General features: G+C 41.5%; 1 long non-coding RNA gene across 1 annotated transcript in view; it reads right to left on the reverse strand.

Moving 5' to 3' along the window:
* Positions 1–18,479, reverse strand: part of LOC148542746 (uncharacterized) — a 97,067-nt gene that overhangs the window by 22,798 nt on the left and 55,790 nt on the right. The window contains exon 2 of the long non-coding RNA XR_015877330.1: positions 17,376–17,489. This is a non-coding gene — a long non-coding RNA (uncharacterized LOC148542746). The remainder of the gene's footprint in view (positions 1–17,375; positions 17,490–18,479) is intronic.

Genomic DNA, 18,479 nt, shown 5'->3' on the forward strand with positions numbered 1-18,479 from the left:
ACAGACCGCAAGTACAGTATACATACGCAGGCGCTTCCGGACCCAGAGATAGGCATCAGCAAGAGACCCGTCAGCATTCAGCACGAAGACTCAGAACCAGCGTTTGTGCACTCATATTTATACCCCCCCAGAATATACAGGACAATAGGGAAGTCTGTTGCTGATATCATTGGTTCTCAGGGGTGAAGCATCTGTTACAGCACATTTAACAGGCTGGTTCAACCAGACTCTCCATGCCTCTAACAGCTGGGGGTCTTCCTCTTCATGCCTCTCGTAGCATCCTAACAGTTGTTTCTAAAATATACATTTTGTTGCTTGTAGGCTCTGCGATCCATAACTTGGGAATGCATGATGCGATCTCCCCACCGCTAACACCGGAATACTGTTAAAAGGATACGCATCAGTACAACTCCACACATGACTTGTTTAGCATGTATAATACCTTAATTATCAAATATATTTATTTCTCAGCATTTAAACTAACTGAACCAACTTAAATCATATACTTTAGAGCTTATTGAACCTTATGTGTGAATATGTAATGTGTGGGTATTCAGGGTTTGAAATAAGGACGCTAGTTAACTTGGGGCAGATGCGTGCACATAATGCTAATAAAACAGCGGTTTCATACAAAGTCCTATGCATTCGCTAATATGCGACTAGTTAACAGCGCAATGTGTGTATTAATGCGCGTATGGGAAATGATGATAAATGCAATTGCATGGTGCTATTAGTATTATCGCCACATGTACTAAAATGTGAGTTTATCTAAAATGGCGCTTAGGCGGCCATTTGCAAAATGGCGTCTTGCGATCTCATTTTCAAGATGGCGTCTTGCGGCCAGTCACAAGATGGCGTCGCCGTGATTAAATTTTAAACTGAACTTGTCTCAGCCAATTATTCAGCTTCGACAAAGGACATGCACAGTTTAACAAACCAAGCACTTTAGCAATAGGGACTGCCACTGTTGTGGCTGAGGTGCTTGGTTTGTTTGGGCCCTCACAAAAGAAAACATCTTGGTGGTTTGGTTAAAGGAAGCCACATTTGGATTTAAGGTTGCTAACAGAGTTGTTAATCATCATTACAGTTGAAAGATGTTATATAATCAACACACAATATTAGCTCAACCCCACTGAAATCCACCATTACAGAAGTCTATGTTTGTTGTAATTGATGGCAAAGGTCTTCCTCCTAAAATGGTTGCCCCTGGCGTGTTCCAGGAAGGCGCTGGGGGAAACCATTTAGCAGCGGCTGCTACTGTATCCCCGGTCACATCAGTTACTGGGGGGACGAGAGTGTTATGTTTAGATCTTTGACCCCGAAGTGAATGATACACAGGGTATTTAAGATGCACCAGAAGAGTTCCTATCACACTGCCTTGAGGAAGGGAGAAGTCACTCCTGAAACGCATTGGAAATGTGTGACAGGACTGCTTACCACAAGGAATTGCCCAGAGGGGACACCGATAGGGATCCCTATAGAGGTAGTCCGGAGACCTTCAGCTTTACATCTACGGGGCCTTATTAGAGGGACTTCTGGTAATTCCCCAATTATTTTTTATTGTTATATGAACTAGTGTATTGTACATGATGCCATAAATACACCATTTTATTTACCTATTTGGAGAAATACATTTTTGTGAAAATTCTACACTATGTTTTGTTTTGCATGTAATGGATTATTGTCACTTGTGAAAGACCCATCTACATACTATATGTGACTGACTGACTCATAAGGGAAGTATATCAATTATCATATTCCCACTGTTGTGTTGCACAAGCGCATCAGAGTTTTCAATACCTGTTATTAAAAACATGGTATGTGTTCAAATTCACCCAGTTGTAATGATTGTACAATGTTATTTACCTTATTAGAAATAGTAACAACAAATCCAGAGAGGGAGTCTTAGGGGTATATTTACTAAAGTGCAGGTTTTTAGAAGTGGGGATGCTGCCCATAGCAACCAATCAGATTCTAGCTAATATCTTCTAGAAGGTGATAAATAAGTAGAATCTAACTGGTTGTTATGGGCAATATCTCCACTTCTAAAAACCCGCACTTTAGTAAATACACCCCTTTGTGGGGTAAGCCATTTTGCTATCAAATCCCTGTCTTTTCCCAACAGAATGAGACTGGTATGCCTCTTAGTGAAGCCGGAGATACAGAGAGTAGCCTGCCTGTGAATGAACTGCCATTGTCTGTGAGATACTGTTTATGATTAACTGCACTCACTACCTCATAATAATCTTTACTATTCCTTTTTACACAACTGAAGTGTACAATATTGATTGTGCCTCTCTGAATATGTGCTAATCATAGGCATAAAGGTTGTCATTTCAACACTGAAGAAATGAGCATTAGCTGTCAAATAACTGTGAACTACGATATGTTGTAACACCTTAATTGAATACAAGGTGTCTAAAGTACAACTGACACTGTTTATATTCTACTGCCTGTTGGCAGAGATAATACATAATGGTTTAACCATGTATTACTTCCCTTATTATCAGGATCACAGTTTTTGATTTCCAACAAGCTAACACTGTAATAGTCTATTATATCTATTATAGTACCTGTAGCCATATTCATATGTGTTTATGATTCACTCCTAAGAGAGTAATAACAGGATTATCTTCTGAATTGCGTCCTACTGTTAGCTATCAAATTGGCTTCATTCTGATCATTTTAGTCAGATTATTTTGGAGCAGATCATCATATCGATTTATTACAGTATTTATATACATGTTTATTCACAATTCACTCCTGAGAGATGGAGAATAAGATTATTCCTTACATTGTGGCCTAACCTTATTATCTAACTGACATTAATTTGTCTATTTACTTGTGTCTATTTACTGACATTACCCTGCTTGTGTCTTCATTAGACGAGAGAATAATATCCCTCTTTTTTCAATAATTTAAGGAGTACTATTTTGTGTACAAGTGTGTGTAAGCACCCTTGACATATTTTAACATGTATATTTCACTTCCTTATCTATATTTTAAATTACTTCACCGTCATTTCAACTTTTGGAAGGGGATATACAATTTTAATGAATACTCAATAAAGGTTATTTTTTATTTTTACTTAATTTCTTCTGACCAGTGCATCATAACACTACTCTTTTTCTTCTTTAGTCTACTAATGCTAACATAGCCATAATTGCTTTAGTAATTCACTGTGCAACAGGATGGCTGCTGGTATACTTGGTCTCTTGCAAATGATTGTTTCACAGTTATTTGTCATTTGAAATTACTAACAGCTCTATTGCGCAAGGATTCTTCTTGGAAATCCTGAACATGGGAGGAGTCAGTATGCCTTTGCAGATTGGATACTGGACTACTTCTTTTGATCGCTAATAAAGAGTTTGATGGTGAAGGTGTTGGCGGCTTGTTATATATGACTTTACAGATTTTGCTAAATAATTTTAATTGACTCGATGCACATGACGCAACAAGGAGAGGTGCCTAGATGGTTAACAAACCCTACTACTTTGTCATCACAAATGCTACAGATGCCTTTCAAATGTTGTCAAGATTTGGGTAAAAATGTGTCCACATGGAAGAGGTGGATTTTTTGGTCTTATGCCCAGGAATGACAATGTGCTTGTTATCATCACTGTCAAGAACTTTTGCCACTGGTGGTTTACTTACAGTACTTTGATACAAGCAACATCATCCTCCTGAATTTTATTTACTTCTTCTTGTCCAACACATTCATAATCAACATCCTTATTAGCACCAGATACACATACACGCCATTCATCCTGTTGCACTTCCACAGTAGAATCCTCAATTTCTATGTCATCATCATTACTTTTACAACTACTCATCCTCAAATTTGCAGAGGATTGAGAAATGGTGGGAGGAAGCTTCTCTAGGATTATAGTGTTAAAATCAGAAATGTCAGACTCATGTACAGCACTTGTGGATATCCTTATGGGGCATAAACACTAGACAATAAAAGTGAATGATATGAACAATAACAATATCGTTCAATGATATATCGTTCATATCATCCAGTGTGTATGCACCAAATGACCAAAGATGGACGCTCCCTCGGGTTGTTAATGATGTTTGCTGTCGTGCAAACATGCAGGCCAACCTGACGATATCATCAGAAAGTGCCTGTTCATGGATGTGCCAGCATGATGTCACTGAATGATATCATTAATAATATAATTTAGTGTGTACACCCAATATCTATCACCAATATCTTCAGCACATCGTCTAGTGTGTATGTCCCTTTAGACTCAGGGATCTGTGAAGTTTGAAAATACACAATTTATGCTTCAGCCATAGTGTTCTTTTTGTAAACTGATTTGCCTGTTTTAAAATTGACAAATCTAGACTAAAGGGTATATTTACTGAAGTGAGAGATTTTAGAAGTGGAAATGTTGCCCATAGCAACAAATCAGATTCTAGCCATTAACTTCTAGAAGGAGCTAGATAAATGTTAAGTAAAATCTGGTTGGTTGCTATGGGCAACATCTCCACTTCTAAAAACCTGCACTTTATTAAATATACCCCTGAGAACGTGTGTTTGGCCTGGCTTTTTCAATAGGCCTTCTAGTGCATGAAATAGTAGCAGAGCTAAAACTCTCAATAAGGGTCATGGTGAGAGCCTTTCCTTATCAATGCATATGGTATATGGCATGTTGTCAATTTTTTTTTTTTGGCACTAACTTTTCCCTTCATAGTTAGAGTTGATATTTTTTTAAGATTTAAAGTGCCCTTTCTTAAACCTTTTTCCCCCTTGACCTCCTTTAGTAGATGGTAAAGAAGTACTATGACTGCCAGCACAAGTACTGTGTTGATCCTGCTGTTCTATCAATTGATCCATGATAGGATTCATTTCATCTACTGTAGTTACACTTAACTGCCACCACATCAAGTGAACATACTATGAGCCTTTACCATGCAGTTTAATTTAAAAAAAAAACAGATTTTTTTTTTACACCAGATAAAAAATAACCTTTTTGTGGTACAGCTGATGGGTACATGACCTCGCCCGTAAGTACAGTCATATACACTGACTCTCAGAAACACACACTCTAGTAGAATGAATGTTATTTAAATTGAGTAATAAAATACTGCAGATTTTTTTATACCAGAATTTTGGTTCTTTTAGCAATTTTTTTTTCTAAAAGGAAGATAGGTCTTATTTGAGGAGAAGTTCACTCAGACACAGAACAGTACAATTTTTTTGGACAAATAATCTTGAAAGCACACCGTGTCTGAAGAGTTTTCAAGGAATGCATGAAGGTTTGGAAGACTAGAGCACAGGTTCTCAAACTCGGTCCGCATAATTTCCATGTTTCCTCACAGAATCCCAAGTGAAATAATTATCTCCACCTGTGGATCTTTTAAAATGTGTCAGTGAGTAATGAATACACCTGTACACCAGTTAGGTGACCTGCAAAACTTGAACTGTGTGGGGTCCTGAGGACCGAGTCTGAGAACCACTGGACTAGAGGAAAGTCTTGTTGTGCATGGGAAGGTATTCCACAGAGTGGGTGCAGCCCGAAAAAAGTCCTGTAATCATGAATGGGAGTAAGTAATGCATGTGGATGAGAGACGCGGATCTTTTGTAGAGCAGAGAGGTCAGATTGTGAGATGTTTTGAGATAAGTAAAAAGATGTATGTTGGTGTAATAGTATTTTATATTGAATACTGTACAACACAGGTAACCAATGGAGGGACTGACAGAGTGGAGCAGCAGACGATGAACGTTTAGTGAGGAAGATCAGCCTTGCAGCTGCATTCAGAATGGATTGTAGAGGTGAGAGTCTGTTTTAGGGAAGACCATAAAGGAGACTATTGCAATAATCAATGCGGGAGATAATTGGTGCATGATTTAAAGTTTTTGCAGTGTCTTGTGTGAGATATGGTTGTATTCTGGATGTGTTTTAGATGTATGTATCATGATTTAGAAGCATATTGAATGTGGGGAGCAAAGGACAGTTCAGAGTCAAGGAAAGCACCTAGGTAGCCAGCTTGTAGGGTGGGTTTGATTGTCGAGTTATCAACAGTGATAGAGATATTTACTATTGGCCGGTGGTAATATTAATAATTCTGTTTTGGCAATGTTAATTATAAGGTGGCAAGATGACAACCAAAATTAAATGGCAGGGAGACATTCAGTAATGCAAACCAATACAGATGGTGACAAATCTGGGGAGGATATGTAGATTTCAGTGTCATCCGCATACAGATTATACTGAAATCCAAAAGAAGCTGATCAGCTTGCCAAGATATGTGGTATAGATTGAGAAAAGTAGGGGACCTAAGATTGAGCCTTGCGGTACTCCAACTGGTAGAGGTAGGAAAGAGGATGTGACATATGCCGTGCCCTGGATCCTTGCCCCGAGGTGACGTAGCAGGTGTCTACCCCACTTGACCACACACATCTGTCCTGCTGGGTGGCTGTCTCACAAAGAGGCCTGGTTGTATTTCCTCTTGCAGGGGGTGTGGCCTAGCGGGCATGCCTTACAGCATGGTCCCTGAACTGAACACTGATTACATTGCCTTCACCTGGGAAGTGATGCCTGTGTAACTTAAACTGTGATATGTTGTTTGTCATTAATGCACCTTTTCTGATGGCTTGAGCATCTTGTGGATTATCTCTAACCTTGACAAAGGTCTAATATAGGACTGAAATATCAGACACAGACAATTTACTGTTACATTGGTGGTATGTAATAATAAAGGACATTTTTTCTGCTGAAAATGGTGAGTGCCATCTAATTCTGGATTTTTTTGTAAAAGTGGACATCAAGCGATTGTTGGTTACATTGAGGATGCACCCCAAGTGGATGGGTGATGAGTGTGGGCTTATCTGGACTTCCTCCAGTTAAGCCCGCTCCTGGTACCATCCTAAGAGGTTTGTGTCCCCTAGATACAGCATGAACAATAGGCGGCACTCCGGAGACTTCTGGCTAAGTGAAAAAGTGTGTTTATTCGATCCCCATAACAGGTATAAAATACAGGGGAAACAAGCCATCAAATGATCAAAAAACATGAGGCAAAAGTGAGTACTTATCAAAGTTTAACAGGGGAGCAGCGCTCTATAACCATCAATGTCCATAGTCTCATGTAGTAGGAGCATGTCCCAACAGCTGTTTCGTGGTCACCTTCCTCATGCACAAAACCATTTCTGATGTAAAATGATCGTCAGACAGGATCCCCCATGTTTATCCAGTGTTACAAATGGCCGAGCTAGTTTTCACATAGGCAGTTAGCAATACACTCTTTATTATTTATATACTGCAGCAACAAGTTCTGCTCAAACCACAATGATATGATTGCATAACTGAAATAATTGTGAAGTGTGGCTCTGAGGCTGGTGGATACCCTTTACAGGAACCTGTCTTAAATGCCAACAGCAGCAGCTATATGAATACTGTGTGTAATAGTGAGACTTTCATAAGTGTGTTCCATCAGGGAACTATTGAATTTAACTGTAAAAATACTGTGTGTATCGCTGGGCTGACCCTCATTAAACAGATGATTGATATATCAAATGAATAGAGATCTGTGGTGTGCAGCAAACAGTAGGTAAACCTAGATCAGCATGCCCGTTGAATAGGAGATCCTCTGATAATGCACACCGAGACAAGGGTATAACCAAATTAGTGGATAAAAATAAACTGATCTTAAATAAGATACAGATTGAGGAGCGAGTGGAGGCAGCATGCATAATAGAAATTGTGTGCAATACATGAACAGACATCTGATAGAAATATGTATTAAAAGCACGATGCTAACAACGACCTGAACTCAGTAATAATGCATGTGATAAGGGAGATCCACCCTTATCACATGCATATAAAGCAGCAAAAAATATGCTCAGTGATTTATTGACATTGTGAATTGCACTAGAATTATTAGATGTCATACGGAATGTGAAACATGAAACATACGGAATGTGCTTGCTCTGGCAAGTTGGAAATAAAGAGGCACGTGAGATTGATTTGTTTTGTTTGATGGAACATACTTTCTAATGAATAAATACTCATGGCAATTTGGTACACCATATCAATTAAAAAAGGGCATGAAATAAAGTTACCACACTAGGGTGGTGACGCACTAAGCCTTGGAGGACGGTGATGCACTAACATTGTGCGGTACATCCTGCCAGACATCGCATCCCTACTGATAGCATATGTACTAACATATGCCATCTGTACCGCAAAGGGCAGCTCTTCCAATAAGAGCTGTCCTTTGCGATCAGCACTGCGCTCTGGACTTCCGGGTCTATGACCCGGGAGTCTATCTTCAGAGTGATGCAGCAGCCGCGGGGTATGCTAGGAGGGATCTGATTCAGCGTTACCCTCTGCATCGGAGCCCCGGTGACCACCCAATAGTACATTTTTATCGCATTTTCATTTAGTACATCCCGTACGGAGAGAGTGATAAAGTACTTTATCACTCTCCACGGCTTAGTGCATGTCACTTCCGCTCCGCCGATCCATTAGTGTACCTATAAGTGCAGTATATAGAAATTCTTACTATCTAACACCAGTAGCTCCGTTGCATATAAATGCATGTTAATAAAGTAGTGAATATTATATAAACTACTTTAATTAGATGGTCCGCTCACCCACAGACGCAATGCATATTGGTCGCAGTGAGTGGACTATCTAATTAAGGTAGTTAATATAATAATTACCACTTTATTAACACGCATTTATATGCAACAGAACCACTGGGGTTAGATAGTAATAATGTGTATTTATATATAACTCTATGTTTCTATATATCGCACTTATGGGTACTCTAAGGGATCGACGGAACGGAAGTGACATCACATTAGGGGAGGTACAGTATAAGAGGGCAATAGACCTGTGTGTTTAATCACTCACACTAGCACTGAGATTGGATGTACATATCGTAGCCACCTATATTGGGGTAAGTTTATAGGTCTATGTGCCTTATTATGATCACCAGCTATTTGGATATTGATATTTATATTTGTATTTCATTTACATATGTACGATTGTATTGGGTCTAAATTTGAAGAATTGTATATTTGTAAGAGACATCAATTATCATTGAGGATTTGTCCCATTGGATTTTGGATCAACATTTATATTGGGACTATTATTGTTTTTATTATTAGGCCATACTTGAATTGCATTTGTTATCCTCAGTATGATCAGCTGACAATTAAGGTCTATTTTTTAGACTGAGATCGTTTTCTTGGTATGTATATATATTTAATGGAATGAGGGCCCATTATGGCTTAATGTTTAAATCGTGCCACCACCCAATTGTTGTTACTATTGTTGTATTTGTTTTTAAGATACTTACCCCTGATGAAGTCCTCTGCGTAGGACGAAATGTGTAGGGTTATTCAAAGCCATCACACTGGAGATGCCTATAAGTGAACCCCACTATTGAGCTCACAACCAAGGGCGAAAGTGGGTGTACATTCCCTTATAGGAATCAACAATTGATTGGCTATTTTATGTAAGCATATTTTTAACAAATATCAAAATAAATTATTGGTATTTATACTAATGTGCAGCCTTTTGGCCTTTGTGTGGGGTGTTTTCCAGGGTGAGCGGGTTTTTTTTTCAGACCAATAATACCATATGTATGGTTAAGAAAAGACTGCATCTAATTATCTTCAGTAAAAAGAAGAAATATTCTCTACAAGTGATAAGATTGAGAGTATTCCCAAGAACATCGATAGAAGCAGCAGCGCCTTCCGGTGCACTGTTTGTATATATATATATATATATATATATATATATATATACATACACACACACACAGTATATATATATATATATATATATATATAATCACTGGTAAGTGAACCTGTGGTCAATGGTGGGGTACCACATACAACACAGACAGGGCCACCATCAGAAGAGGGAGGGGCCCGGGTGGCAGCAGTGCAGAATGCAGCAGCAGCCAGTGAGAAAGAGCATCGGTGCCATTAGAGATACGGAGCCGGCCACGAGCTTGTGTAACAGCAGCCCATCAGAAGCAACCACCAATGCTCTTTCTCCCTGCCTGCAAGTACCGCTGCCACTCGGGCCCCCTCTCTCTCTGGAAATTCCACTGGAGCTCTCACTGCATCCCTGGCAGCAGAAACAAGGTATCTAGTGCGTGACTCTGCCCTGTGCCCCCTCCCTTAGTCCAGCCAGCAAGCCTGCCTTCCCCTCCTTTGCCACCCAAGTCCATCCTTCCCAGACCACTGCCCCCCCATGTCCAGCCTTGCCTGCCCTGTGCCCCCCCCATTAATGTCCAGCCTTTCCTGTCCTGTCCCATCTCCCCTCCTCCACCATGTGTAGCCATCCCTATGCCCCCAATAGGTCCAGCCCTCCAAGTCCTGCACTTCCCCTTCCTTCTGGTTCTGGCTACTTCAATGTATTGTAGATCCAGGGCCTTTTCATTGTTTTTTATGTAGTTCCTGCTTTCCTGTGAAAATCAACATTACTTTCCTTATATACCTTATATATTTAGTATAGATTCTGGTTTTCTGTGTGGTTTTCTCTCCTATATTTCTGTATTTGTAAAGGTTCATATATAATATGATAGATTGACATGTTATAATAACAACCACCCCCACAGCCCAAACGCTGACAATTTTTAACTGGTTTAGGCACCAAGTGATGCCCCACCCCCGAAGTAGCACAACCCACATTATCCACAGCCCCGCCCACCTCTGTCCCATACCCCTGGGGGGGGCCTGCCTATCTTGTCAATACTGGGCCCCACAATTTATGATGGCAGCCCTGTATACTGTACAGTATATTGTCTGTTAATAAACAGACACCCCAATTATAGGTTATTATTGCCCAGTCTTTCCAGTGTACTCATAGAGCTAGGCTGCAGCAGTTATTAGGTAGGGGTATATCTACAGTATATTCAGGTATATTACCACCTTTTATTAAGTGATTACCTCCTAAAACCCTCTAAGACCAAATTAACAGTCTCCTCTGCTTGTGGCTCTCAAATGTATCCAATGCAGTAACAGTATTATAATTTACTATGCAATAATGTTTCTCTTTAGCGACTCTTCATGTAGCTACTGTAGATTATTCCACATGAATCATTCCTATAAACCACAAAGGTCAAATCAATTAACTGCTTCAGCACACTCCTGTGTTAGTAAAGGAAAAGGTTTCTCCTTCGTCCTGTGTTTTTTTAATGCAATTAGCTTTTACATTTTTGGGCTAATCTGATATATACTATAGTCTTTTCTGTAGTGCAATTGCTGTATAATATCTAGGGGCCGCTCTAGCCCACTGGACACACTGGGCTTCTCCTGAGGCTACATCTGCAGTGTCCTGGGCTGCGCGCCTCTCAGCTCCCACAGTCCAGAGAGGGCAGGCTGCTCCATGTTCCTCTCTGTGAGGGGGCCAACATATATATAAACTAGCAGCCACTTCAACCTTCATAACTATTTATATACCATTACTGTGTAAATACATCAACTTGCATGACATCAGAGAACAGTGCATTTGGTATTTTTCAGTTCAATGTACATATGTGAATTATAATTTTTTTAACTATATATATATATATATATATATATATATATCAACTGGACAGTAACACTCTAAGGGTATCACAACAGTAACTCCTGTCATGTTTCCAGGGCAATGCTGGACTAATATACAGAAAATTCGGTATCCCGAATGGACTGGCCAGCTCAGAGTCCAGATCTTAACCCCGTTGAGAACCTCTGGGACGGATTGGAGCGACAGCTGCGTTGTAGACCAACTCAACCTTCTTCAGTGTCACAGTTGGCCACTGTACTTAGGGCGGAATGGCAAACATACTGCCTGCTGTTGTCCAGGAACTTGTGGATAGTGGGCCGAATTCAGACCCGCTCACAAGCGGGTCGATTGATAGGCAGTGCGTGCGCACTGCGCATGCCCCGGAGCGAGTGATAAATCACTTGTTCCGGCGCTCGCATCCAAAAGGGGCGGCTGTCGATGTTGATCGATAGCTTGCCCCGTTTGGTAGGTGGGTCGGGGGGGTGGCTTGCCAAACGGAGGCATTCCTGCCATTTGGGGGCGGCCCCACTGACATCATGAGTGATGTCAGTGGTGAGCTTCCGGCTCTATTAGAGCCAGAAGCTCACTGGGGCTTGCGGGAACAAGACCCTACCACAAGGGTCTCGTCGCAAGCCCAATGGTCATGACCATCGCGACCATCACCTGGCTGCTCGCAAAAGCTGTGGGTGGTCACCCACAGCTATGCGGGCGGCCAGGAGGCCGGATTTAAAAAAAACATGCGGCCTCCCTGATTCAGAGCGAGCGCACGCTTTTTGCGTGTGGCTCTGAATCAGGCCCAGTTTCCCAAGAAGGGTATGTATAGTAATCACTGCACGTGGCGGGCCACAAAGTACTGAAGTCAATAAAATCTTGTTGATCTATTTGCTGTTAGTGTCCAATCACTTTTGTCTGGATAGTGTAGAACCAAAATATAGGAGTCCAGGCACATCTCTAATATTTACACCATTGCACTACTCTGCATAGCTCTCCGTTCCATTGACACACCCTCACTGAACATTGCCTGCACAAGAACACTCCAGCCCAGTTACTCCCCATCATTTGGATTTGTGGTATCTTGCGCTCCCAATATGTGTGTGAGCAGCTGTCTATAAGTTTAATCAGTAACACTGACTAATATATATGATATATTCAACTCTATCAAATTGCACTCCCCATCACTTGCAAGTGGAGATAGTAATGAATTACGTACAGTATGACTCGCTCATGGTTGCATACACTTTGTTCTGGAGAATGTGCAGTGCAAAAACACACAAGATACACTCCGAAAACAGGCGGACATTCATCTCTACAACAACCTCAAAGCAACATAAATGTTAGCTATCAAAACCATATTTTTAAAGTGATTTACACCGTTCAGAGTAATATGTGTTTTTATGCCAAAACTTTAATACCTACTGTAAGCTTATGATAATTTTTAATAATGTATTTTCAAATTACACGTTACATTGCAAATCATGGGCCTGATTCAGAGCCGGAGACAATTAGCACTCGCTCGTCCTGAAAATAGGGGTGGCTATTCAAATGAACCGTTCGCTGTTTGCGGTCTGTTCACTCCTCTAGGTCTGAACGAGCGAACAGAACTTGCGGTCGTTTTTTGGGAAACTACGCCCCCTAGCCGCTCGCATCCTACGTTATGTCCGCTATTTATTAGATTAATCGAGTACATCGAACAGGGTATGAGCTGCTCGCTATTCTTGTGATTGGTTTTTGCTACCACAATTTTGCGAGCAGTTCTGGCTTTAAAAAAACCCAGTGACGTGGTCAATGGCGCTGCTGTTTTAAATATGCACACCCATAAAACGCCCGTTTTGACCTTTAAGCACACCTGCGATCGGATCTCCACTACCCGTTTTCAAGCACCTTCCCCTGTTACCACCCACATACACCTCATCCTGTCACTCAAATTAGCAGGCATTCGCTATTTTGCGAGCACATGAATTTCGGCCGCACTGACTGGTTCGCGCATGCGTATAACGATCCGTATGCATGCGCAGATGGGCAAACATCGCTCGGAGCAAACGAGCTGCCGCTTACGAGTGGCTCTGAATCAGGCCCCATGTGTCATGATAAATTGATTATTATCTCATATTTATTTTTAACAAAAGTCTCATTGCATAGAATTGAGCATCAGCAACCATTACATAAAAAAATAACAATGTTTTACAAACTTCTGCTAATCCTCCTTCGGATGCGTACCCATGGCTGACAACTGTTCAGGTTGATCCATTGCCTCTGTAACTGGCAGAAACTGTGCCTAATCCCAAAGGTTTTCCACTGCACACCATGTATACTGACAGGTACCCGGCTAGCAAGGTACAGCTTAACTCAGCAGTTCTCAAGCAGTGGTATACGTACCGGTGGTACAAATAGAAAGGATGCGGGTGCGATTTTTTGCACGATGTCGACAATCAATCGTGCATATCGTGTGTTGATTCTATGTGTTTACAATGCCGATGCGCGATAGCTGGATCGTAGATCTTACTGCAAAACCATAAGATTGCGATCTATTGTAGTATTGTGTACAATGTGAAAAACAATTATGCATCATATCGTATGATCGTAACGATCAATCGTATACCATTTGACCACATCGTATGATTTCAAGGTTAGAAATTCAAGGGAAATCGTACAACACATCTTACGTCAGAAAATCGCACCGTGTGTGACCAGCTTAAGTGGTACTCAAGATTGAGAACCACCTACACAGCCTTGGGACCCCAGCTGGCAGCTCCCGATCTGAGAGGAGCAGCCGACTTCTACATTATGTGATCTTCTTTGCATGAGAGGAGAGGTCAGGCTGATGGCGAGCACAAAGTGAATGGTTAGTCTGACAGCACAGTCTCCCCAGATCACTGAGCGATCAGAGGAGACATGTCAGGTGCATAAAGACACTGGATTAAGGTTAGTGCAAGGACAGAGTGAGGTCTGTGGAGGGGGCAGAGAGAGGCCAGTGGCGGTAACAGAGCGGACGTCACTCTGTCTGGAGGGGGCAGTGAGAAGTCTGTGGAAGGCCTGTAAGATTATGTGGAGGGGCAGTGAGAGTTCTGTGGACGGGGCAGTGAGAGATCTATGGAGGGCCTGTAAGATTTGTATGGAGGGAGCAGTGAGAGTTCTGTGGAGGGGGCAGTGAGAGGTCTGTGGAGGGGGCAGTGAGAGCATAGGCAAACGCAGGGGGGGTTTCCGTCTGCCTGGAAACGCCCACACCATGACCACAATAGAAATAGTAATATAATAGAATTTTACTTGTGTTGTATGTTCTTCTCAGAATCACAAATTAAATAATTATCATCACCTGTGGATCTTTTAACATTTATCAGCCAGTAATAAATAACCTGTGCACCAACTAGGAGATCTGGAAAACATTCACTGTTAAGGATGTGCTGCTATAGATCCCAATATGTACATATATGTCCTGGGCAGTGCTAGGTTATTCTGCTGCTCCCCCAGACTCCCGGACTTGCTCTAATACTCTGGAATGGAGCCCACATCTAAAATAAAATTATTCAGCTCAGGCAGAATGGCCCTACTGCCACATCTAATGGCTCACTGTGATCTCTGGTCCTGTATATGCTGGGATTATGACACACATTTCACTTTGTATGATGCATATTAAAGCTGGTTAAGTGCTAATTCTACCCTCTTCGTGGACTGGCCACACTCACTCTAAAATCAGGCATTTGGAAACCCCCCTCTAGAAATCCTGCATTTGCCACTGAGTGAGAGGTCTGTGGAGGGCCTGAGAGATTTCTGTGGAGGGGGCAGTGAGAGGTCTGTGGAGGGGGCAGTGAGAGGTCTGTGGAGGGGTCAGTGAGAGGTCTGTGGAGGGGGCAGTGAGAGGTCTGTGGAGGGGGCAGTGAGAGGTCTGTGGAGGGTCTGTGAGATTTCTGTGGAGGGGTCAGTGAGTGGTCTGTGGAGGGGGCAGTGAGAGGTCTGTGGAGGGGGCAGTGAGAGGTCTGTGGAGGGCCTGAGAGATTTCTGTGGAGGCGTCAGTGAGAGGTCTGTGAAGGGCCTGTGAGATTTTTGTGGAGGGGTCAGTGAGAGGTCTGTGGAAGGGACAGAGAGAAGTTTGTGGAGGGCACAGTGAGCACTATGAAGGGGACAATGTGCAATGTGGAATGAACATCACAAATGATTACACATTTCTAAATGCAAAAATTCTGCAAAGTGGTATTTGACCTTTTCTCATAGTCACTATAAGGTGAACCCCTGGCTTAAGTCAAGCTCCAGCTGTGACTAAGTTTTTAGCCCCTGGAGAAAAAAAGACAACCAAATTTAATTTAAAAAAAAGGCTGAGTAGTTAATTAATAAGTTGGCCTGCTGACAGAACATAACTGCCAAAATTAACACGTTGCTCCAATAAAACAGATTGGTTTCAGAAGTTAAGCTGAGTACACACTATAGGATGCGCGACCCAGCGGTGATGCGATGTAAGGATACATCATGCACGCCATACACACTGCACGATCCAGTGTACGATGGCACGATGTGTCGTTACATGCTGCATGTAACCAGGGGTGTAGCAAGGGTGGCTCCAGTGGAGCATGAACTCTGGGCACCAGAATGGACAGGGGGCGCCATCCAGGGTACTGGAATTCATGGGGCGCTGCACAGTTTTATCTCAGTTTGTTTGCTCTATATCCTACAAAACTTAACCACTTGCCTGGCATGGTCATATCGGATACGACCATACCAGACTGGGTTTTCCCTGACATGGTCGTATCAGATACGACCAGTCAGAAAAGCTTTGTGGACGGCTGCAGGAAAATCATCTTCTAGCAGCCGCCAATCACAGAGGGACACACTGTGTCCCTTAAAGAGTATATTTTTCACAAAGCAATGCGAGTAGGGTGCACAAACAGCTTCTGCTGATTAAAATGATATGTGGCATACTGTGGGACGCACAAGCAACTGTGTGCAACTTTGGTTGAATCTGCATGCGAAATGCTACGTCACATTGTTAGCGGAAATGTAGCATTTAGCATGCAGCTACAGCCATAGTTGCACACAGTTGCTTGTGCGTCCCACAGTATTCACATCGCTTTGCAAATAAGATGCAATTTAAAGGGAAAGGTCTCATGAAAAGTCGTTCTGGTTCGAGTCGCACCACGGCATAGCGTGAATAGAAGGGCTGATTAACACGCAAGGAGGCTAGATGTATGAGGACACATTTGTATATGTATTTATTATGCCAGACAGTTTACAGGGTCTTCCTTGTTGCTTGCCCAATATTTTCTTTCAAAACATTTCAGAGTAAGTAATGAAACAAATGTCTGTTTGCTGGAAATTCACCACCATTGGGCTGATTCCGAGTCCCATAGAGATAAGTCTTTGCGTATTGCCGTAGCCGGGTCTATGTCTTACGCTAATGATCGGAACCACTCTACTCTGCTAGTACTTCTCCTTCCTTCGTCCACTACACGTATTTCTGCTTTCCACCCTCATAATTGTATTCTTACCAAATATTCCATATGCTGGATTATTATTATTCATCACTGTTATCATGTTTCTCCATTTCATTCATGTTGCCTGTATGAGACCTTATTCATTTCAGCGTGTGCTTCTGTAGGTTAAACTAACAGTACAGTATTATTCTCTTAAATATTGCCCCCTAGTGGTACTGATCTGGAACAATAAAAGTAAGTTATTGTTTTGCAGGCAAATCTCCGTTACTCTGTACTTTTGGGGAGAGCCTGCTTATTAGCTTGCACATGCACAATGGAGCCCAAAAACCCAAATTCGGGTGTTCATTTCTAATAATTAAAAAAAATATCAAAGTATAAAACTAAATACGCATGCATAAACAGCATGATATATAACATATATAATATTTATACATACATTATTAGAGATGTGTGCAGATCCCCGTGTTTTGGTTCTAATTCATCATTGTGTTTTGGTAAAACCACCGTCAAGTTTTCAATTCGATTTAATTTTTGGTTCGGTTATGGATTCCTTAAAAATCAATGAAAATTTATTACAAATCGCCATAAAAATGTATAATAAAAGTTATTTTGGACGTGTTTACTGTACATTCAATCCAAAACCCTAGTTCACTTTTTAAATCGGAGTTCCAAACTGACTGCAAAACCAAACCAGGACTCGGTTCATCTCGGAACTCCAAAGTTATTCCGAACTAGGACCCAATTTGACTTGGAATCACTAAGTTCAGGTGTGTTCATATTTCAGTAAAAGTGAACTTCACATCTCTAAACATTCTTATTATTTTTTTAAATAAATAAATGATTATTTAAACAGTACTTCTAAAAATATGCTTTATTTTCACAATAAAGTTTTTAAAAAATGTTTTTGTTATGGCAATGTACCATTCTGTGATACTAGTTAAATACACTTAGGGATAACATTGGTGGAGCATTACTGGTTTGTAAGCCTCATTCAGTTAGGATCGCTCTTCTGCTAATATGCATGCAACACAGCTGCTAATATCAGCACCGATATGAAAATAAATGCATTTGCATTGCGATCACAGCCTAACATAACTCCCCCTTACTCCCCCTTTTCCTTTGGAACTTTCGGGCCTGTGCATGAATCAGTTACCTGTGTCACCCAACACATTTGGTTGTATCAGCGACTTCTTCAGTGGTGTAAATTAACAAGGGGTGCCTGCACAATATTCAAACAAATGACTCCTGTCACATGTAAAACTGCTTCCTCCGCAACAGGGAGAAAGCAGTTTTGCATGTGACTGATTCATGATGGTTCATAAAGGTTTATGTTTGTTTTATATATATATATATATATATATATATTAGGGGTGAGCGGGTTCGGATTTCTGAAATCCGAACCCCCCCGAGCCCCCCCGATCCGAGTCCGATCCGAGTCAGGCTCGACTTTTCCCGCCTGACTCGGATCTGACATCGAGGCAAAACGTCATCATCCCGCCTTCCGAATCTCGCGGGTTTTGGATCCTATATAAGGTACCCG

Source organism: Taudactylus pleione, unplaced genomic scaffold (genome assembly GCF_031769625.1).
Source record: "Taudactylus pleione unplaced genomic scaffold, aTauple2 ptg000009l, whole genome shotgun sequence".
NCBI classification, from domain to species: Eukaryota; Metazoa; Chordata; class Amphibia; order Anura; family Myobatrachidae; genus Taudactylus; species Taudactylus pleione.